The 23840-nt window shown below is 42.2% G+C and overlaps 2 long non-coding RNA genes across 2 annotated transcripts in view; both read right to left on the reverse strand.

Annotated features, from left to right (window-relative positions):
* Nucleotides 1-1487: 1487 nt before the first annotated feature.
* LOC144013200 (uncharacterized) overlaps nt 1488-23840 on the reverse strand; it is a 22569-nt gene continuing 216 nt past the window's right edge. The window contains exons 2-3 of the long non-coding RNA XR_013282174.1: nt 1617-1825; nt 1488-1531 (exon numbers count right to left, since the gene is read on the reverse strand). This is a non-coding gene — a long non-coding RNA (uncharacterized LOC144013200). The remainder of the gene's footprint in view (nt 1532-1616; nt 1826-23840) is intronic.
* Nucleotides 13132-15579, reverse strand: LOC144013199 (uncharacterized). The gene is made up of 3 exons (XR_013282173.1): nt 14838-15579; nt 14285-14336; nt 13132-13394 (listed from the first exon to the last, which is right to left on the reverse strand). It is a non-coding gene; the product is annotated as an uncharacterized LOC144013199 (long non-coding RNA).

Raw genomic sequence — 23840 nt, forward strand, 5'->3', positions numbered from 1 at the left:
CAAAAACGGAACAACTCTATCCCAATAAGAGCTTTCAACGGAATCATCACTTCACATGGACAACATGGGAGCAAGTTCGCACACTTATCAGCAGTTAAAACAATTCTCCACTCTCAAAATCCCTTCCACTCTACCAATATTACTTCCACATACTTGTGTAACACAAAAACAAATCTCACAAGTAATTTATATTTTAATGCAGCACAAGATGTTCTTTTAAACAGCTCTGCACAATTGTATTCAGTTAAACACAAAACTAGGTATTTGGTCACAACCCTTTAAAAAAAAGTTTAGAAAAGAAATATACTGTTAGATAAGACCGCAGTAAATCTTGTGAGACTTCAGCTAGACTGTTGTTCACCATATGCCCATTGTCAAACGGACTAGTTTTGCATGCGCCTGAAGAAAACAAGTGGTAGTAAAAGGTTGGGTAGGGTGAAGGTTAGTCAAGTTGCAGATGTATGTCATGCATTTGAGTTTTGAACATTTTCAATTGTCTCACAAGTGTAAAAATAGGTTAACCACCTTTAAAGGAGAAGTCAAGTCTTTTTTTTATTTTTTCCCTCAATGTGTTCTATGCACGCTCCACTTGTCTAAACACGGTATTCTGCTTAATGTTACATTTGTGGAATATGAATTAAGCAGCAAAATTGATCCGTTTTTGTCCATTCCATTTTGTTAAGAACAGAGGTGGAAGCGTGAAAATGTCGGTCGGTGAGGGCGGGTTGGGTGGGGCGGAACTGCCATGGAAAATTACGGAGCCCCTAAGGTGACATGGTAGGAAAAAAACAACAACTTTGCGTTCCCTCGCAAAGATTGCGACGTGTAAACAAAGCAGTGGAAAAATACATGCTCCATCCTCGTCGCTTTGGGAAAGCTTTCCCACTGTTTTGTTTCATGCTTACAAACGTTCCATCCTCGTCGCTTTTGTTCACATGGAAGATGACCCGGAAGTGTTTACGGCGCAGCGAAGGTGACATGGTAAGCGAAAAAAAAAACTTTGCGTTCCCTCGCAAAACAACTTTGCGTTCGAACGAAAAGATTACGTTCCCTCGCAAAGTTGTTTTGCGAGGGCACGCAATCTTATTTGCGAGGGAACGCAAAGTTTTTTTGTTTTTTTTCTACCATGTCACCTTAGGGGCTCCGTAGAAAATACTTCCTGCCATCTGGATAACTTTCTTTCTTACAAAAAACGATTTTGGGCAAGACTCATTTTGTTTCATTTACCACCACTTCCTTGTTTGTCAGGGTGCTTCTTTGATTGGCTACATTTTGTTCACGTCACAGTCCACAGAGTCGATAGTAGTTAGCGTTTGCAATACATCTCAGGAAAGCAGAATTGTCTGTTTTTTTCATGATTCTACAATTTTATTTTTATTTCATTATTTCAGTACAGAACACTCACTCATCAAAGTGAATTATGAAACTCATCAATCAATCTGTAAGCAACACAGGGGAGGAAATTACATTTGAACTGTGAGTTTCGCTTATATTTTCTAGCATGTATGGAAAGTGTTGGAGAAGTGTCTGACTGAAAAAAAAAAAAAAAAAAAAGTTGAGGTGTAACAGAGTAAAGTTGAGTGGGAGGTGAGGAACAACAGATGGGAAAAGTGTACCGGGTAGTTGCGTTCATCCACCACAGAGGGCAAAGGTCAGAATCCGGCCTTGAGGGAGAAGGTTGTGCATCATCATGGCAACCTGCAACTGAGTCAGGGAACTGCCAAGCCTTCTTTTAGGAGTGTTCACACAAGTATGTGTCCGGTTGGAGGAGAGAAGTTCAGAGGTTACCGTACATCCTTGACACATCCAAGCCATTTTTGGACACCTGAAAATACAAGACACACCTGAAAATGTTCGAAAGATCAGGATTTAAACTGTTGGAAGGTTTACTCTTAATACAAACTGACTAATCTGATGATGTTGATGATCGTTGTTATTGTATTCATACATCTAATGATTTATTTATTTATTTATCAAAAGGAATGCACTGATAGACTGAAACTTGAAATAGCAATTTTACATGCAGCTGCAAGAGAAATCATGCTAATCCTTTAGAATTACTTGGATTTCTGCATCAATTGGTCATGAAAAGTTTCAAGAAAACAGTTCAGTTTAGACATAGTGTTCCCTCGTTTTCCGCTGGGGTTAGGTTCCAAAAAATACCCGCAATAAATGAAATCCGCGAAGTAGTTAGCTTTATGTTTTACAACTCTTATAAATGTTTTAAGGCTCTAAAATCCCCGACCGCACAATTTATACACTTTTCTCATTGAGGCATTTACATGTTCTCACATTTCTCTCTTGTTCAAACATTGACAATGTTCAAACCTTCATAAATTTTATAAAATGGGTATATTACTGTAAAAAATTATGCAAAATTGCACTTTAAAAAAAATCCGCGATACAGCGAGTCCGCGAAAAGTGAACCGCGTTATAGCGAGGGAAGACTGTATTGTGTATTTTCTACAGTATATCATTCCCTAGTTATCACACTAGTACTGTGCTATTACGGAACAATCCACTTGTTACTCTCAATGAGAAATGTAGCAGAACATGAAATGCAGGAAAAGCTTAATTCCTCAACAGACATAGTGTAAGCGTCAAAAGGAAGGTCGTGGAATGATGATGGAAGAGCGAGGCGACGAGGGGAGGAGAAAAGAGTTTGGGAGGGAGTAAAAAATAAACGGGGCAGTCAGGAGTTGCTCCCCAAACGCAGTACAAGTTCTTGTGTATTTTTCCTCACGGAGAGTGTTCCGAAACGCGACACGCTACATTGGTGGCAGCGGTGGGATTGTGTGTGTTTCCTGCAAGATTTTTTTTTGTGTGGAACCGTTCCTCTCCGGGAATCTACCGAACTTTCTACTCGGCTAGCCCGCTAGCAGTACTGCATGTTGGGAGGAGTGAAACGCGGAAGTTTCGACGCGGACACGGAGGAAGATTGTTACGGGAGTGCCACCCCGTGGACTGGTGGCGTGACTGGAGTGAGAGTCGAGCTCCCGGCGCCGTTTCGCGGAGACGGCGAGAAGCCGTTTGCTACCTGGGTAAAGCAGTTTGAGGTTGCCGTCCGCGCGCACGCCAGGAGCGGGAGTTACGCTGCTACGTTGGTGAGTCTCCTCCCTACGAGGCTGGACGGCGCGGCTTTTCTGCTGTGGGACAGTTTGGCGCCGGAGGTCCAGTGTGACTATGAGCGAGTTAAGGAGAAGTTGAAAGAGGCTTTTGGACAGAAGCAGTTCCTGCTATATTTTCAGACATGCATCAATGCACGGCCCCGTCAGCCTAATGAGAGTCTGGATGTGTATGCCGCTGACGTTTCCAGACTCGTGGCCGAAGCGTTTCCGGATTATGACAGAGCCGCCAGGAATGGCGAAATTTTCAGGCGTTTTCTTGCTGGCCTTGAACCTGCCCTTCAGTCTAAGTGCCACGAGCAAGGGGCCACGGATGTGGATAAGGCCTTGATCGTTGCGGGACGTTGTGAGCGGGCCAGGCAAACTCTGAGGGTAGGCGCAACCCCGTCGCCCTACTCCATCCCGCAGCCTACAGTCGTGGCGTCCCTGAATTCATCTGTTCGGAGTGTTGTGGATTGCAATGCGAAGGCAACGGAGAAACTTGTCCATGCTTTGGAGCGACTTACTTCGAGGATGGACGACCTACAGACAGAAGTGAGAGATTTAAGATCCCGTGCCCGCGAGGATGAGTGTGGTGGGCGTCGCGCCTCTTTTCCTGGGACTCGCCAGCTGAGTCCAGGGGAGCATAGTGGACGACGTGCTTGTCACTGCGAGTGTGGCGGAGTTGGCTGCAGGTCCATCTCCCAGGACTTCCGGAGGAGCGACAACGAAAGAGGTCGGTCTCCGCAGCGTGGACGCCAGGGAGGATTCAGCGACGAGGAGTGGTCTCCCCACAAGCGGGGGACCCGCGAGTCCACTACTACAACCTTCTCGCCACCCCGACATCGTAGCGAGAGGCCGAGAGGACAGCCCTACACTGAAGACCGGCAGGCGAGACGTGGAGTGAGGTTTTTGTCTCCGTCCCGGCGTTCTCCCTCACCCCACGGACTGGGCCAGGGAAACGGCCAGTAACTGGCATCGAGACCCAGATGCCAGTGTTGCCGCCACCGGGTCACAATGATGACTTAGCAGTGCCCTCCTCACCCCCATTGGTGGACTCCTGTTTGGTGGGTGAGTCAGAACCTACTGCCTACATTAGGGGGACAGTTGGAAGTGTTGATGTGAACGTGTTAATGGATTCTGGTTCTAATGTTTCACTTATCTCGGAGGAGTTCAAAATGTCCATCCCAACTTTGCGTAAACGTGTTTTGAATACACAGTACATGTTTGCACGTGCAGTGAATGGACAACTGTTGGACACTCTAGGTACTGTGACACTTCCTATACTGCTGGGGGGAAAATCCTATGAACAAACTGTGCATGTTGTGCGGGGGGCTACGCAAGCCATTTTGCTGGGTTTTGACTTTATGCGTCAAACTAAGGCCGTTATGGATGTGGACCGCAAGTTACTCATTATCGGGGATGTCAACATTCCTCTCCTCCAGGAAACCGACTTTATTCCAACATGTTGCAATGTTTCCATGCATGTTGACATTACGGTTCCTCCTTTCAGCGAAATGATTGTTCCGGTTCAGGTTGAGCCTACTCAAATTATTGGGTCGCCCCTTGGCACCTACCTAGGTTATGTAGAACCCGAGGTACGTGAAAGTATGGGACTAGTGGTGGCGCGCTCGGTAGCGCCGGTGAAGAATGGGTGCACTGTTGCGCGGCTACTTAACCCAAATGACCAATGACCTGTCGGCGCTTGAAGAGGTCTTCTCACGGGTGGGGGCCGCTGGACTGCGGCTGAATGCGGAGAAGTGTCACCTTGCCCGGGACCATGTTGTTTTCCTTGGTCATGTTGTGTCTGCTGAGGGACTGCGTCCAGACCCCAAGAGCACAGACAAAGTGAAGTCTTGGCCTGTGCCACGGTCTGCCACTGAGGTGCGCGCCTTCCTGGGTCTTTGCTCTTACTACAGAAGGTTTGTGAGAGGTTTTGCCCTGCGCGCTGCCCCCCTCTGTCAGCTCACAGGGAAGGATGTTCCGTTCTTATGGACCTCCGAGTGCCAGGTGGCTTTTGACTTCCTTCGTGATGCTCTTTGTTCTGAACCTATCATGAGGCATCCAGACTTCTCCCACCGTTTCGTTCTTCATACCGATGCTTCACAGGTGGCGGTCGGGGCAGTGCTTGCGCAAGATGCCGATGGTCAGGAGAGAGTGGTTGCATATGCGAGCCACTCTCTCACAACAGTCGAACGCCGGTGGTCTACATACGATAGGGAGTTGTGGGCGATAGTTTGGGCAGTTCGTCATTTCAGACACTACCTGGGCCTTCGCCCCTTCACCATTGTTACGGATCACCGGCCATTGGTCGGTCTCCGACGTCTCCCAATTGACAATGACAGAACGGGGCGTCGGAGCCGGTGAGCCCTTGAACTGGACCCGTACGACTGGGTAATCGTGCACAAAACTGGGGTGCAACATACTAACGGCGATGCTTTATCTCGGAGGCCGATTCTCAGGGGTGAGCTGGTCGATGGGGATGACCATGATATGGCGGGTGGTCCCGTGCATACGGGTACCCAGACGGGGCCGGCCAACGCCTCGGTGCCATATGTACTGTGGAGTCGTCCCCCGCCGCCCCTGTAGTGGGTTCCTTTCCGAGCCCCCAAGCTAAGTCAGACCAGAACTTGATTTACACGCTGTCTCACAATGGGTCTCATGGAACTCCAGCAGCAGGACTCTGACATTGCTCAGGTGTTGGTCTGGCTGAAGGAGGGCCGCAGACCCCCTAGATGGCGGTTGAAGACAGCGAGTCGGAGTTTGAGGAGATTTTGGCGTGAGTTTCACCGGCTCGTTTCCATTAATGACCTACTGTGCAGGATTGTTTGGCTGACTGACATGGGGCGGACGACTCAGGTGGTGGTCCCAGAGGTTCTCTCTCAGCTGCATGGCACACCGCTGACAGCTCACCTGGCATACGAGCGTGTTGTATCACGTGCTAGGAGTGTGTGTTATTGGCCCACTATGGACAATGATATCAGGGCCTGGTGTGATCAGTGCTATGCATGCCAGAGGAGGAAATCCCCAGTTCCACAATATCAGGCTCCCATGAGGACCTCGCATATGGTGAGGCCTTTCCAGCGTGTCGCCGCCGACATACTGGAGTTGCCACTCACCTCCAAAGGCAACCGTTACGTCCTGGTTGTTGAGGACTATTTCACTAAGTTTGTCAACTTGTATGCCATCCCTGATCAGAAGGCCATGGGATATGGGAAGACAATTTGAATCCGATGTGGTGAAACAGTTGTGCCAACGGTTGGGCGTGAAGAAAACTCGCACCACTCCTTATAACCCCAAATCTGATGGGATGGTCGAGAGGTTCAATAGGACGCTGATTGATCAGTTGGCCAAAACCCTTTTGTCCTGTGAGGGGGAATGGGACTCTTTCCTGCTGCATGTTGAATTTGCCTACAATCCGAGTGTACACTCAAGTACTGGATTTACGCCGTATTTCCTCACTCACGGCAGGGAGGCCCGGACGCCGGTTGAGGTTGTCTTGGGACCGATGTTGCAGGGCAGCCCGGAGGGGGTGCCCCCAGGGGACTATGCTAGTTCTCTCCTCAGACGTTTGGGGTCGGCTTTCGGTCAGGCAAAGGACAACAACATTGCAGCGAGCAAGAAACAAAAAGCCCACTATGATGCTAAATTGAGGCATGATCCTTATGAGGTCGGAGACCTTGTATGGCTGAATGATCCGACCGAGGGCCGCCGTAAGTTGGCCCCACATTGGAAAGGGCCTTATGTAGTGAGGCGGCGCATGGATAGGGATGATGAGGTAGGGGTTACTTACCAGATTGGCAGCCCGTTTGAGGACTCACCTTTGCAGACCGTCCACTATGACAGGTTGCGGCGTTACAATCTGCCTGTGGTTTTCCCCAGGGACGGTTCCAGTGGAGGATCTCCCTCCCCTCCCTCTCCGGCCCTGCTCATGGCATCGCCGGATGATGTTTCATCTGACGGCCTTGCTGGTGGGTCTCTTGCGGATGGGGATGGAGATGGTGCTTCTGCACAGGGGTTGGGTGAGTCACCTGCTCCAGGAATTGAGGCTTCTAGGTTTTCACGTTTCAGTAGGCCCTCACGGCCTCCTGCCTGGCTGGGGGGATACTTATGGGGGTGATAATTTTGTTTGAGTGTGGTTAAAAGGGAAAAAAAAAAAAAGAAGTCCTAACAGAAATACCCTGTTGATTTCAAATGTCTTGTATTTTGTGTTGGGTTCACAATACTGGGGAAAAGTAGTTTTTTTAAGTGTGCGGTGTATTTTTTTTTTTACTGTTTTTGGAAGGTTATGTTGTAAGTGTGCTTCTACCTTTGGATGTTTTGGGTTGTTGTTTTTTTTCTCCTTCCTTCGTTTAATCTCGTTTATGTAAATGAGGACATTTCTTCTAGTTAGGGGGGACGCATGTAAGCGTCAAAAGGAAGGTCGTGGAATGATGACGGAAGAGCGAGGCGACGAGGGGAGGAGAAAAGAGTTTGGGAGGGAGTAAAAAATAAACGGGGCAGTCAGGAGTTGCTCCCCAAACGCAGTACAAGTTCTTGTGTATTTTTCCTCACGGAGAGTGTTCCGAAACGCGACACACGACACGCTACAATAGTCCAGAATTAGAATATTCACACCTGCATTAATGTAAAGATAAGGGGTTGCCTAAACGTTGGTATTGAATTCGGGCTATAGAACGTATTGACTGTGTGTTGTGTTTGTGTGAGTCCAGTAAACAGGTCATTGCTGTTTGTACTGTAACAACATCTGACAAGTGGCAAGTCAAGTGTAAAGCAAGTCAACCGGCACTAATGTCACCTGACACACAGAGAAATAAAAGTATTAGTATTTTTATGCTTTTATTTCCCCTTTCAAGTTGTCTGCAGTTCTGCACAATCTTCAGATTTAGTTTTTGGCTAGGAACTTACTAAAACTCAGCGACTTCTTGTACATACCTATAAATATAGTAATATACTGTACATATAGAATTCTTGGTATCACCAAAAAAAAAACCCACAAAGGTCAACAAACTAGTGACAAAAGTAGTCATTCATAAAAATAAATTTATCTTATTTTTGCATTAAAAAATAATTACTTCAAATGACAAGTGAAACTGGCCTGGACAAAAAATGATGTCACACAATAAATGATCATTTTGTTGCTTCATGTTTTGAAATCAAATTTCTGTAATTGGATGAGACTTGTGCACCTGTTGGTCATCATAAGCAAACTTCCAGCTACTTCCACAGATATTCATTAAATGTGGATTTAGATTAGGTTTCATAAGCCACTTTAGAATAGTCCACTGTTTTTTTTTTTTATTATCCACTCTTGAGTGTTGTTAGTTGTGTTTTGCATCATTATCCTGTTGGAGAACCCGTGACCTACAGCTGAGACCAAGCTCCCTGATGGCGCTTACGCCGTCTGCTCTCTTGTATTATCGGGTGTGAGCTGGTACAAGTACATGACTGTGAAGTGGAGAGGAATTTCAACTTGGTGACATTGGAGGCCGAACTTTTACTTGATGTGCTCTTAAAAGGCAACCTTCCTCTTCGGACATTGAATCCACACATGAGCGTCTGTCTGCAGGAATGTCAAGCCCATGAGTCCTTGTGAGGTTATTTGTTTCTCAAAATTCGTATCTTCTCCATCACTCTACCGTACATACACAGACACTTGTATGCAAAGACACACCATTCCACTTTGTCGAGGATAATAGTGGTCATATCGTGCTGATGGTTGCCAGACTCGGGCTCATCTTTCACCGCAGGAGATGATTCGGGAGGTTGTAAAGGGTTATTTAAGAGCATAAGGAAGAAGAAAAAAACAAGATGAATGACATGAGAGAAAATGAGATTGCTGAAAGAACAAAAGACAGACAAGGCGCAATATTGCAAAGGCATTTGAAAAACTATGTAATCGCCTCTCCCAGAATACTTCACAATCCTGAAAGTTGCTTTGAGCCCACAACTTGTCGGAATAACATTAACCAAAATAAAGCATAGAATATGGTAGATAACATTGAATGATGATGAGAATTAATAGATTTTTTTTTTTTTTTAGATTTTTGTTAACCCAACCACCCCCCAACCCCACCCCACCCTAAAGAAAAACAAATCTTTGTTTCAGTTCTCTACATTTTGATCAAATATTAAGGCCTCATTTGCTTGGACTTTATACATTAAGGTGTAACATGGAACAAAATGTGCTTGCGTACCAAAATACTGTTTATTTCTTGTATGGTCTGTAAGAAACATCCAGCCTGTTTTCCATGTTTCACTCCTCCACCAACATACCTGATTCATAATCAACATCGTTATCAGGCTTCAGCAACGCTTGCTGACGAGCTGATCATTAGATTCAGCTGCGTTGAAGGAGGGAGACATGGAAAACAGGATGGATAGGGGCTCTCGAGGACCGGACTGATGTAAATTGATGTCAATTCCAAATATTTTCTTCTTCACCTGTAAGCTTATATCACCTTGTCTCACCTCCTCCTTCGCAGATCAGCTTTTCTTGTTGACAGATTTAGACTGAGGAGTGGAAACAGGACTGAAACCGTTCCGCTTGAAGGGCAATCTCACCCTATGTATGTAATCCCTGCGCGTCCATCATTCTTAATCCGTTAAACCCTTTGCTCACCTTTGTGTCAAGGTAAGAGGTGTAAAATATCAAAACTCACATTTCATAGTGATTCCTGAGCTTTGACTTCCTGATAATCTTAGCGTTGTCAGCCACTTGCCTGTGATGTTGTCCAGTTTGTTGGTTCCGCTGATAGGAAACTAAGTCATGCGTATACTTGAATCTCAATTCAATCGTGTGTTACCATTTAAAGCGAATCTTTTTTTTTTTTTTTTTAAATTGGTCAACAATTCAATTTATAATCCTAAATTGGTTCAACAATTCTCTTTTTAGAGTGTAGAATCGCTAAAGGAAATTTTAATTTGCACTGCTGTATTTTCCTTTTGCATATTACACACCATATGAGGTTAAACACATGTAAGCATGCAAGGAGAGATGTCAGGAGAAAGGCGCACACAATCAGTGCTCTCTGCATGACTTACACAAAACAAGTTGCTATTTTTTACATTTGTCTTGAACTGTAAGCATCTAGCTCCAGCGTCCAAAGTCCTTACAGATGAGCCACTGCCTCCCTAAATGGTACAAAACCGATAGCAAGTCATTTCACAAAATGAGAAACTCAACTCAACACAACTTTATTTATAAAGCACTTTAAAACAAGAGTTGCTGTTTACAAAGTGCTGTACATGAAACAGAAATCGGTCATGCAGTAAATAATAAGATAAGAAAAACAAGAAGACGCGTCGCTTTGCGAAGGTCCACACTCCGAGGATCAAGCATTTAAGTTAATTTGTTAAAATGTCTATTTATTTGTACATTTCCAGAGTTACTATTTACATAATTACTTTTTACATAATTCATATTCATACATCTGTGATTGGCTGGCAACCAGTCGACGGGTGTACCCCGCCTACTGCCCAAAGCCAGCTGAGATAGGCTCCAGCAACCCCCGCGACCCTTGTGAGGAAGAAGCGGTCAAGAAAATGGATGGGTGGATGGATGGACATACATACATTTTGGCTTTTTTGTTGTTGTTGTACAAATATCTAAATTGATGTGTAAAATCTGCTGCTCTCCGTCATTCACTTGTATTTACCTAAAGTATGCTAGCTTCTGATTGTTTCGTGCAAGTCAGCTGATAGGGGGATCAGGAAGTGTTGGTGCTCTCGCTGCTGTGTAAGTAGTCTATTAAAAATGAATCCTTTTCCATCCTGGCTTTTGACTTTATAAGCAGTCCTATTAACCACCGAGTCCTCAAATGATTAGACTATAGTTACGCTACGTGTATTTCTCATAAGTTTCTGAGTTTTTTCTCTCGCAAATCTGACACTTTATAAACTCGTAAATTTGTCACTTTAGAAAGTCGCAAATGTTTGAGTTTTTACTCGGAATATTGCCCCCGCCCTAAAAAAAAAAAAAAACAGAAAAAAAGGAATCCCCCCGAAAATAACTGTAGCCCGGCCTACGTCGTACACCCAATATATTCAAGCAGTAAATACTTAATATTCTTTAATCGCCCAAATCATTCAGTTGACCTAAGCCAGTGCTTCTCAATTATTTTCCGTCATGCCCTTCCCAGTAAGAAGAAAACATCTCGCACCCCCACACCCCCACGCAACTATAAATAGTATCATTTGTCTATAAAATTGTTAGAAGCACACCTCTGCATAATACTGTATCCGTATTAACGTTTAAGAGAATAAAAAAAGAAAGAAATATGGACCAACTTCCAACAAAGAATAGCTTTATCAACTGTAACGGAAAAGATTTAAAGTGCATCTGAAATTCAAAAATAAAATTAAATCCTTAATTAAACTATAAACATTTTTTGACTGACCATGTCAAACCATATGATACGGAAAAATAAAATTACATAAAATCAATAAATAATAATGCATTCAAACTGATCACCAACATAAACTCAGGAGCACAATATTAAACAAACAAAAAACAAACAAACAAAAAAAACTTTAGCCTGCAAAACAAAAATGTAAAATAATTAGTGCTGATTTTTTTATTTTATTTTTTATTTTTTGCTGGGTGCAAAGCGCGCATGCCCAGTGCAAACATAACCCCTACACCACCGAGCGAATGCTTCCTGTGCACCCTCTGCCAATATTAGGCGCTTTCACACCAAAAAGCCCAGGAACTTTGAGTTCATGGTAGAGTCAGTTCCGGGTCCGAAGAACTTGTGAGCGGCCCACGAGTTTGCGTTCACACGGCATGAAAGCAGGCAGGGTAGTTTATTCAAATGAGACTGATGACATATGTCAGGGGAGGAAAAAAAACAGCACTACCCCGCCTGTCCAGCAAGTGGCGGTACCGGTAAAACTGAATGACAAACAACCAGTGTGACGTTGAAAAACGCGACCTTTGACCCTCCATCGCCATCATCTTTTCGTTTTCCTTGTCATGTTGTACAGAGTTGTGTTTGCAGCAATTAGAACTTCACGGGAAAGGTTGATGAGAACCATTGGGACCCGCCGTATTACCACATCAAGATGAGAAATGGGCAGGACTTTCTCACTTGGAAAGACAGTCAAACCTGCAAGCACGAAGACGTGCACTGGTAAGGTTTAAACACACAATTATACGAAATTTATTTCACATCGGAATTAAGCTGTAACATGTAACGGAGCTTCCCTTGCAAGGTGGAGAACACGAAAAAAAAAAAAAAGAAGTTACAGAGTGTATTAGTGCCTTAAACACAACGTATGACTGGCGCGTTCAGTTGCACGTCTACTTGCGTGTGTCCCCGCGCGTCGGTCGTTTGTGGATATTTTGTCGTACTTTCTGCCATGAAAAGGGCAATCGCTGGAAACTGGTGTTTCCTGCCTAGTTCTCGTGCAATTCACGGCAAAATAGGGCTTGATGGCGAGTTGCTGTTCACGCTACATGTACGCTGCGTATTTCATAATACCGTTGGACCTGGATGTATTGTTAGTCTGTCCGCATTTTTTTTTTCTGTTAAACACATGATTGACCGATCCAAAGTGTTGAAATGGCTTGCTTTCTTTGACGATGCACGAATGTTAGAACAAAGGTGCCGGGATTTTGGGAAAAGTGCTGATTTTGGAAGTGTCAGATTGCCACCTCAAGCCAGTGGTTTATCATAGGGCCATATTCCGCTATTTTAAGGTATTCTGTCATGTAAATCACAAGGCTGTTGCACAAAAGTAATTAATGTAGATATTAACATTTATTAATTTGTTGTGTTTCTGTTTCAGATTTGCCACTTCTACCAATCTGGGTGTGTTCCGCGCAGGGAGTGGAAGAACATCAGAACCTCTGAATGGTGGGACGCTGTAATTATGTTTGCATTACTGTTTGTCAAAAATAAAAACATTAAAAAGAATTCATTGAGCATAAGTTTTTATTCGTGTGGAAAAAAACCCAGAACCACAAAAGTGATATGAAAACAAAAGCATTTATGACTTATGCATTTGGCTTATTTGTGTCCACAAGTCTGTTTTGGACTGCCAGGAAGCCCATTTGGAACTCTCCGTTGTGCCTTTGTTCAACCAGCTCATGTGCCACGTGTTGATCTTCCTTGCGCTCCTCGCTTCTGAGGTCAACTTCCTCCTGGTGCTGCTCGCGTCTGAGTTCAAGGTCCTCCTTGTGCAACTGCATTTCTTCTAAGAACATTGCACTCGTGGACTCCCCCTTCTTTTCATCAAATTGGTGCAGGTATTCCAAAAATAGGTGGTCTCGGTCCCGTGTCCGCTAACCTATAGGGATGTAAATGTACAATGAGTGACAGTAAATACTTTTGATGAGCTTCCAGTTACATGACTTTGAACTTATTGGAACTTGACAAAGGGGCAGGAAACTCTGTTCGAGTGGCGCAGTTTCTGCTTGTGGACGGACCATCCTCGCTTGTACCTTCCTAACGCATCGACTTAAACGGTTTCAACAGATTCGTGCAATGAGTAAGAGTACAGTACAATGATTTAGGTAGGGGTAAAACACGGCACTCACGTTAATGTACTTTCATTTTTCATAGTTACAGAACAGAATATGCCACACTACATTGCCAAATATGGCGGCATGCACTTGAAGCTTTTTTAGGCAATACACACTAGTAAAATTGCAGGAATGTAACTTTTTTTTTTTCCCTTTCTCAATGCACCATTATGAGTGAAATGAAAATTGTATATGTGAGTATGAGGATTTATTATTGTGTATGCCTATGAATTTCATGTACATACGTTAATGACAAATGCACGCATGTGTTAAGGTGCAATTGTTTACACAAGCAGGATTACACATTTTCTTTTAGTACATTCCAGTAAAAGAAAATGTGTAGTAAATTAATACATTCCAGTAATGTACTTTTTTTTTTTTTTTATGAAATTAGTCAGTAGATATAAAGAATGGGTAGGACTAGACAAGTTTTTAACTTCTTTCTACTCCTTTGAACATGTAAAATATTATGAATGATTGCAATAAGTTTCTTCTTTCTTTTAAAATGTTAACTGCTACTCATTTGTTTATAATGTCCAATAAACAAACAAACACACTGCCTTATTCAACGAAGCAAAATTAATTGTGAGTGGGGTGTTGCTTTAAAAGTTTTAAATGAAGCTTTTGAAGTTATATAAAATGAAATGAAACATACCAGGACTGTTCAGGGAGGCATCATAACGTAAAGGAGAGCAGAGAAGGTCCAGCTGTAAGTCACAGTACATAACATTATTTTTCAGTTTCCCTAGAACTGTTTGAGTTGTTGTTGTTTTTTTTGTTTTTTTTATGAGTTGTTAGGTGATGAGGCTAACAAGTTAAAACGTTTTAGTTACGTTGAATGCAGAGCTTTGTATTAAGGAAAAAAAAAACAGAACAAAAAACGAAGTGGTTGTTTTGCTTTTAACAGTGAATAGTATGCCTAGCTTCCACACGTCCTTTTCACGAAGCTTTTCAATTTCGTCACTGAAAGCAGGGCTATTTCGGCGTTAGCTGCCTACAATACTTTTCGTTTACTAGGTTAATTGATTTAGGAATGATTTCACATTACATGGGCTCGGAGTTGCCCTGGATGCGTGACTTTGCCAAGCTTAAGCTAACATGCTACGCTAACCGTTTAATGCTAGCGCGGTGTAAAAGCCACGTTGCGACCAAGCATCGACCTAAATAAATTTATATACAAAGATGTGCATGAGGCAATTCTGTCTTACCTTCGTGTGTTAGCAAGGCTGTTGGCAATGAATCCTCGCACACTGCCGTGTCCTTGCACATTGCTTCCAGCATGGTGATTGCAGAGTCCTCCTTTGTACTATTGGTGGTACAACCCATCCGGTGGCCGAGAATGTCGTCCAGTCTTTCATACATTTATTAATTTTGCGGTCATTTCCACTGTGGTTGTTGTGGTCCTTGAGTTTCCTTTAGTCCTGTTGGAGTTTCTTTAGTTTTTCCCTCACCTGCTTTTGTGTGTGTAATGTTAACTCTGCTAGCTTCGCGGTTATTATCGTTTCTTGTTGGACTTTCGAAGTGCCGTTGGGTCTCCTCGTCCCATGTTTGCTCAGGAGAGCCTGTACTTCCTCGTCCGTCCACCTCTCGGTTTTTTAATCCTTCCATTGCCGAAATGTTTGAAGAAAAAGTCGTAGCGCCCGATAGAGTATAGTAAAGAAGAAATGGCGGCTTTACCGCGGGAAAAAAAAAATCATCTAACCAAAACGACACACCTCCTCACCCAGTCAACCAATCATAACACACTAGACAACACGCCCCCACCTTGTGTAGTTCAGGGTACACCCAAATACCCTCCTCAGGCCTAGGAACTTAGGTAGTACCGTTTCGACCCCCCCAGACCCGGAACTGGTTTTGTGTGTGAACGCAAACTTTGGACAAACTCCCCCGGAACATAGGGAAGTTCCTTCATAAGTTCCTGCGGTGTGAAAGCGCCTAATGAGAGCGCCACTGCCCCCTAATGTAGTGGAGATACAATTGCACTTTATTCTAGGACAGTAAAAAAATAAAAATAAAAAAATTTAAAAGCATATTCCCCTTGATGGAGCCTGGCGCCCCCCTGGGGGGGGGGATCCGCCCCACTATTTGAGAGGCACTGACCTAAGCCCATTTGTGGTCATAAACCACGTCCATATGCTAAGAATGATTTTTGTCATGACTGTGAAAATAGAGCATGCAGTTGAACCTGGCAAAAAGCAGTCCTATGCTATCCTTGATGTGAAGCACCGTGACTTAAATTGGCAGTAGAAGAAAGAGAAATATATTTTCAGAGTTTGCAGGAAATAGGCTGTATTGTTCGTGACCACAGAGCAGATCATCCAGGCCGTTTCCAGCAATATCCAGAAAACAGCCACTGCCAGAATTTGACATGGCTGCAATAACTTGGACTTTTTGTGCTGGCCCAACAAGTTATATTCTCATTTTGGCCATCAGAGATTTCTGCGTCTCATCTTGGGAATGCGGCCTTGCCCAACTGCAGATCCTCCAAAATTCCTGAATCATTTCATCCAGATTTTTCTTTTGGATGAATAAAGTGTCTGCCTGGTGACTTTCAGCACGTCATTGCTTTTAAAGGACATGGCCAGATGAATTGCATGAATGGTTGTGTATACTTAGGGCAATGGACCAGACAAAAGATGAAATATGTTTCCATTTCCAATGAAATCCTATACAACCCAAATCAATTGTTGGAATTGCATTGTCCCTCCCTTGCCAGCCTGTTGACATTTGTGGTTTTCAGTTGTCATCTTTGTTGCAAATGGCTTGTTGCCTTTATTGGAAACTCTAGAGGAAAATCTTTGGATGAGTGGAGCCTCTTAGATCATAATAATAATACTAAAAAAGGATATCGTCATTGTCTGATGACAGTATCCCTTGTCCACTTTATAACTTGTTTTAATTTTTGTATGTACTTTTTGTCCTCCCTTTCACAGACACATTCGCTTTTGTACACCCCCCCCCCCCCCCCCCCATTGTGTATGGCAATGATTTGAACATCCTTCTGCATTCACACTCTGTCAGCATGTATTCTTCTGCTCTGCTGTGACTGTTAATGTAATCATGTAAATTCTTAAATTTCAATCATTGTAACAGGTCGTGACGACCCATAGTGTGATCCGCAAGTACATTGTTGTTGTAACTTGCTGATCTGTATGAAAAACATTATATACATATTAAAAAGTGTGAGCACACTCACATTTCTAGACAAATTAATTACGAGTTTATCTTTATATGGGACAACAATGAAGTAAAAGTAGTGTACTGTTCATATCACAGTGTAAATTTGCTGTCCCCTCAAAATAACAAAAATAAATAAATAAAATAAAAAATAAAATACAGCCAATAATAGCTAAACCCCTGGCAACAAAAGTGCGATGAGAATATGTCCAAACTGAACACAGTTAGTCCTTTTACCTCCCCGGTGTCATGTGACCCATTAATCTTGCAAGGTCTCAGGTGTGAATAGTGAACAGATGTGTTAAATTTGGTATTATAGCTCTCACAGTGAGGGGTGTAGTCTGTTTTGTGAGATATAGGCTGAATTGTTGGTATCCTTTAAAGAAAGAAAGAAGCCACAATTGTCACTCAAATAGTGACAAAAGTAATAATTAATAAAAATGCATGTGTTGTTTTACATTTGCCTTACAAAAAATATGAATACCTAAATGATATAATCTACTTTATGGAATCCAAAACAGTCTTTAAAGTCCTGAAGGTAAAATGGGGAAAGAGAACCATGCATGAATACTGTAACGTGGGTCCAGTGGGCTTCATGGCTCATAAAAGACAGTGGACAGGTGCTGGCCATGTGTATGTTGTGGCAGGCGGTGAAGACACCAAATACACGCTGTATGACCCCCCCTATGTGTGTGTTTTTGGATGAAACACAGCACAGGTCAGCAGGGGTCATGTACGTGCATCTGCGTATGTGTGTGTTTTGTGTGTGCATGAGGGCCTTACGAACAGTAATATGTGGCAGAGGGAGATTGAAAAGTTTCAACATTCCGACATTTCGTTAGGGAGTTATTTTCCTTCCTTGCTTTTATTCTGAAACATACACATGGACATGCATAGGTCAGCGATAGAGCAGTGTATGTTGAGTTACATACAAGTCGGGTTATATTGTCGTCATAAAAATATGTAAATATATGGCAACCAGTCCAGGGTGTACCCCGCCTACTGCCCAGAGCCAGCTGAGATAGGCTCCAGCACCCCCGCGACCTTTGTGAGGAATAAGCAGTCAAGAAAATGAATGAATGAATGAATATGTATTTATGAGTATGTTTTTGTGCAGCCCAATAGTTAGGGCTGTGTTGAAGCTAATTAGCCATTAAAAATGAACACTGAATCAGAATTTTCAGATTTTTGAGTCAGAACACAAGAAAATTGCTCTATATGCAAGGCTTAGATTACAGTATGCGACAACAGCCGATATCTAGTGATTTCTATTTGTTGTTAGTTGTTGGCGGAGGGGAGTGGGCACAGAGGACAATATACACTACTGGGTATTTTGGATGTTAGGTGCGAGTCAGAGCTCTACCAATTGTCAAATTTTAATAAAATTAAGGAGAAATAACACCAAACGCTCACCCCGGGTTTACACCGGTTGCGGTTGCGGTGCGTTCTGGCGACGCAAGCAATTAGATTCCATTCATTCGAATGGTGCAGTTTACACCGCTTGCGGGTGCATTGCGTGTCGACTGCGTCTCAGCTGCGGCGTGCCGCAGCCCTTCCGCAAGGATAGCCTATTTTCTATTTTTGCCGGACGCCGCAGCGGTAGGCCTCCGGCAAATGGCAAACTAGCACAAAACACATTGAGCGGGACAGGAAGACCGACGCAGTTTCAAAATAAATTTCCGGTTACCTTTCAAGATAAAACACTCGCCAGCTCCTATTTCGCAAGCATGCTAGCAAAACGTGATGTGGGCGTAGACGGGCCTGGAGTTAACGTGCGAGGAGCTCATTCACGGTTTAGACACCAGCGAACATGGACGAGGAGAGGTAGAAATCCACAAAATAATAAAAGTCCACCTCTCTTTCTGCTTCTCTGTTGAGCACAGACTTTCTGTGTGTTTGTCGTTGTTTTTAATGCCACATGATCGCGCGCGGTCACGCGAGACACGGCGGGAAGTGGTCGGCGACGGAGCTGCCGGACCGCAGCTGTGCGGAGCCGGTGTGGATTGGCCAAAAAATTGACGCGTCCGGAACACGCAGTCAAGACGCACCGCACCGCAGCCGCACCGCACACGCAACCGGTGTAAACCCGGGGTCAACGTCTTCCACTGTTGTTTACTTTGTTTACTATGTGGACTTTCTCTCCTGACAGCATTGGCACCTTATACTGTGTTGACACGTCACAGCGTCACGCTTCCAGCGTAGGTAATGCAACTCTTGCCAAATAAACTCTTGTGAGTGGGAACTGCAATGTAAGAATTATTGCGCACACACATTGCAGAATAGCGCAAGGTCTTTAGCACTTTTGATTTATTTCATCCCCCTCTCTGCTGTCCGTCTGACTCTGTCAGAATGTAATGTAATGTAAGCTGTTCACATGTCACACGTGATTTTATTCCCTTTGTGCTGGGGCCATTATTTATTTATTTATTTTTGACCAAGAGGAAGTCTTGTAAATGGGGGGGACATAAAAAGGTGAGTGAATGCAGTTTGGTGCGTTCCGTTTCTGCTTTATTCACTGCACGCATTGATCAACTGTTGCTAATTGGCAACACATTCCGAGCACTCATACACAGCTGGTCTTGTTTGGAGTTGTGAAAACTGTGTGTGTATGCAAGTTTACATTTCATATAGAAAGACATCATGCTTTTTACAAATGCTACAATGATTTTGAAACTGGTGTTAAAGTGTGCTTATAAAATATTAAAGGGATTACACTATGGTATTTTAAGTAGTGATGGGCAAAGTGAAACCTCATAAACCAATGAGGCATTGGCCCAACTGTCGGTGGCGGAGCCAGACTTTTATAAATAGGGGGGCCAGGGGGGGGCCAAGGATACTTCATCCAAAGATGATGCCAAATTTTAGGCCGTCAGGTCAGACACGTTTTCGTTCAGTTTCGCTCCACTACCAGGGGCACTAAATAATCTTTACTTCATAAAATAGATTTATCAGTAGTAAGTAAGAATCCGTGGAGTTCACCCTGTGAAAACCCGCCAATTTTGTGTTTTCGGTGGTGAAACCCCGGCACTATTTTGCGATGAGGCGCAGTGATCTCTGGTGTGGGCGTAGTGCCATTAGGTCGGTAGCGGTGTGATTTAGGTCACATGAGCCAATCAGGTAGCTGCTGCGTTCTCCTCACCATAGCAACCGCATATAAAAAATGGCGACCACAACGTCGGCGAGCGAAGAAGAGCGAAAGGAGAAAAAAGTTAAAAAGAAAGTGGTGAAAAAACTTCGTTCCCGTTCAGGTTTGCCCATCGCTTCAGCTGGCCCCGTCCTTCCAGCCATCTGCATCATTTGTAAAAATAAATTTCAAACTATACTCGTCTGGGATCGGAAGGAACACGGAAGAGGGATCATCTCGCCAAAGCAGAAACATTGTCAGCAGGTATGTGCTACACACACGCGTGCCCATTTCTGTTATTAATGTGACCGATATTTAGTATAGGGTTGAAAATAATTTGTTGCTAGGTTAAGTTTTAAGGCTATAGTTTATTAAAAAGGCGAGCTGCTGAATGATTTATCGAGTGAATCCAACAGTTGTTACCAAACTCGGGTTACCTGTGCCCATCAGTCATAATAGAGAGGCACAGCTACACCCTCCCTTTCCCCCAAACTCTCTCTCATCAACCTCAACAAACACTTTACTTTACTTAAATCTGTGATATGCATATACTGTAAAGAGGTGATGTGACAATAACACTTATAATGTAATTCTTTTTTGTGTAAAGGCGGGTTGCTGCAGGCAGATGAGATGATGAAAAATAAATAAATAAAATTGATTCTCTAAAAATGAAAAGGTGTATTTTTATTTCTATCCAAATATACGATTATTCACTAGAATTTTCAGTAGGATATCCGAATACCAAAATATTCGATAGCTGCAGCACTAATAATACTAATTTTGAGTTGTGGCACGCCCACACGAGTTATTTTACCACACACCTGTGTCAAAACTAGCTTACTGCACACACTGCACCCCAACTTCAAATTTTTGCTAACATAATAATAATAACAACAACAACAACAACAATAATAATAATAATAATATATTATGAATTTTGTTGGATCCAAAAGCAACTTACATAATTATAGTTTCATATGATTGTAATTGTCTTATTTTCAAATGTTTAAATATTTTCTTGATTTGAACAAATATAATTGTTTTGAATAATCTTGATTTCAATTATTACCAAAATAATTGTGATGAGTATTTTTTTTCCATAATAGAGCAGCCCTAGTGTGATGTGAATATGTGTATCTTGTGCTCATCTTTCCCTTTAATTTTCTATTTCAGGCAGGATATACTGAAACGAAGATTCAGGCGTGATTTCCCCCAGCTGGTTTTTCACACCCCTTTCCAGCAACAACTCTGAAATGGTTTTTGTAGAGACATTATCAACAACTGACAAACTTTTACACAGGGTACCTCACTCATCAGATACATCAACTACTGAGTCTACTGACGTAAGCCAAGAAAGTGACACAAACACATAGCTGGTACAACATCAGGTTGGAAAATTACAGGGCATACGAGGACACTACAGTGCAGGGGTGTAAAATCTATGTAAAATCTGCCATTTTGTTTGTTTCATTATCAAGATGTTAACTCTCCATTTTAACACTTTTCAAGCAAAAATAAAAATGTCTGTATTCAATTTTCCACAAAAAAATGCCCAAAACAAAGCTGTTCCATTGAAGTTCCATGGTTTTATTGTGAATGCACATTTGATTTTTATTTTATTTTTTTATTTTTTTTATTAATATTTTATTGTGTGTCGGGCATAAATAACATGCTGTGATGACATAATCTGATACTTTAATAAATATTCTATATGTTATAATAATCTGGGCTCTGAATGCATCTATTTTCATCTAGTCCATTTTGCCTTGTTCCAGGTTTGTGGTGCATTGTAGTATTTTTGGCCAATGTATGCTGCTTCTTGTGTACCTTTCATGACGTAGTAGGTTGTAAATTGTTTTCATATATGAAACATAAACATTGCTAAATGTAACATTCGTGTGCTGGTGTCACTTCCAGTTGAAGCGTTTTTTGTTTTTTTTTGGCACAAATTTAATGATCTAAATTCACATGATTGCACCAAACCACCAATACTTGTTTCTGATGTTAGGTACATGCATTTATAACATCTGGGAATGATATTCTGTTGCCAAATTTAATGTAAGACGTTTTAAAACCAAAAACTGCAGCACAAAATTTTCGTTTTTTTGTTATTTACCTATATATGCATTTCTGGCTTGTGACAAAATTGGGGCAGGAAAACATTGGGTGAACTTTTAACCCAAAGTTCAGAAGGGTATTATCTATCAAAAAATGCATTGAACAAGTAGTGCCCAGACAGTGGAGCGAAACTCATTTTCTAGGCACTTTTTGGGGGTTCACCCCACGGCCTTTTGTTTTCATTAAAATTAATTTCAATCGGAGTCTCTATCGATGTTCAAATATATTTAAGTACATATTAAGCACAGGGGAGATTTTTGCACATAATGTGCCGTTTATTAAGAATGTATAAAATGTACAAAAAAGTCTAAATGTCTAAGTGCCAAACTCTCCTTGTCGTTTCATTTTCCACACACCCTATGAAAAATAAATTTATTACTCCAACTACTACTTCATTTACAACCACATAATTTATTAATGTGATTAATTAATAATTATGTTAATAAATCCTCCACTTCTACCTGTAAATGCAAACGTCAGTTAGTGTCTGTTTGAACTTTCAACCATTGGAGGGTGCTATTATATTGCATAACAACAACATACTTATTTTTAGCTTGCACAAAACTACGTTGCTTATTGATGTCCGTCCAAAACAATCTATCTGAACTAGAGGTGTCAGTGGATTAAAATTTGTAATCATAATTAATCGCATTACTTCAATAATTAACTGACTATTAATCACACATTAATTGCACATTTTATATCTCAATTTATACCTACATTTACAATAAAATGTACAATTTCAATATGGTTTTATTATTTTTTAAGTCATTGACAGAGTAATTTCCTAACAATTCAATTAAAAAAATTAAAAAATTCATTGATAGAGTAATTTCATAACAATTCAAGAAAAAAAGTTTAAAAAAATACAAATAAAATATGTGCTGTACTGTAAAACCAAACCAAAGCGTGACTGATTTGTTTTGGTCATTTTTCTATCACTACAACATGGTATAATTGCATTTGTAAGACAATAGTGAAAGCTCAATGCATTTCTCTTTTCATATTAGGAGCTGCCTAATTTATAACATGAAGTAACTTGTGAAATTATGCACATTTTTAAAACTGTAAAATACAACAGTCCCCACAAATATATGCAGTCGCGCTTGGCTTTTATTTTGTTAAATGAAATAGGATGTGCATTGTAAAATGACGAATTTGTACTGCATAGGAACCAGAAACGACCGATGTGTTCTTTTCATATTAATAGCTCTGTAATTTTAAACAATAAGTAACTTGCGAGTTTCTGCACATTTTAAAATTGTAAAATACAACTTGACGCCAATCCCCACACATTAGGTAGTATCATTTAATTTATTACTGCTAAATTGTGTTGTAGTGACTCCTTTTTATGACGTCGGACGCTTTTATTTTGTTAAGTTCTCGGATGCGAGACGCAGCTGAGGCCGCTCTACTGTTACAGCGAACACATCGGTAGTTTCACTTTCACCTTGATGAGATATTTTGTGGAGATGCTGAATAAAATACGCCTCACATTTAAAGATAAATAGGATTGGGCTCACTCCAACTGTCAAGACGGCGTCCATTCGGCTCTTTACTCTCACAGGGGTTTCAGAGTGCCCATGGACGCCTCTTGGTGCTCGGTGCGAACGCAACGGCTAAACGAGTGCGTTCTTTCAAAGCAAGGCACGGGTGGTAGTGGTGAGACACAGTCCAAATGGCTCCTCCACCTATATTCTGCCCCTTAAACACTGTATTTTAGCTCCAGTGCATTTCTATTGGGTAGTTTTGACGTGGACGTTTCTACTGCGTGGTGACTAGAATTCCCTGA

Source organism: Festucalex cinctus, chromosome 2 (assembly GCF_051991245.1).
Source record: "Festucalex cinctus isolate MCC-2025b chromosome 2, RoL_Fcin_1.0, whole genome shotgun sequence".
Classification (NCBI taxonomy): Eukaryota; Metazoa; Chordata; class Actinopteri; order Syngnathiformes; family Syngnathidae; genus Festucalex; species Festucalex cinctus.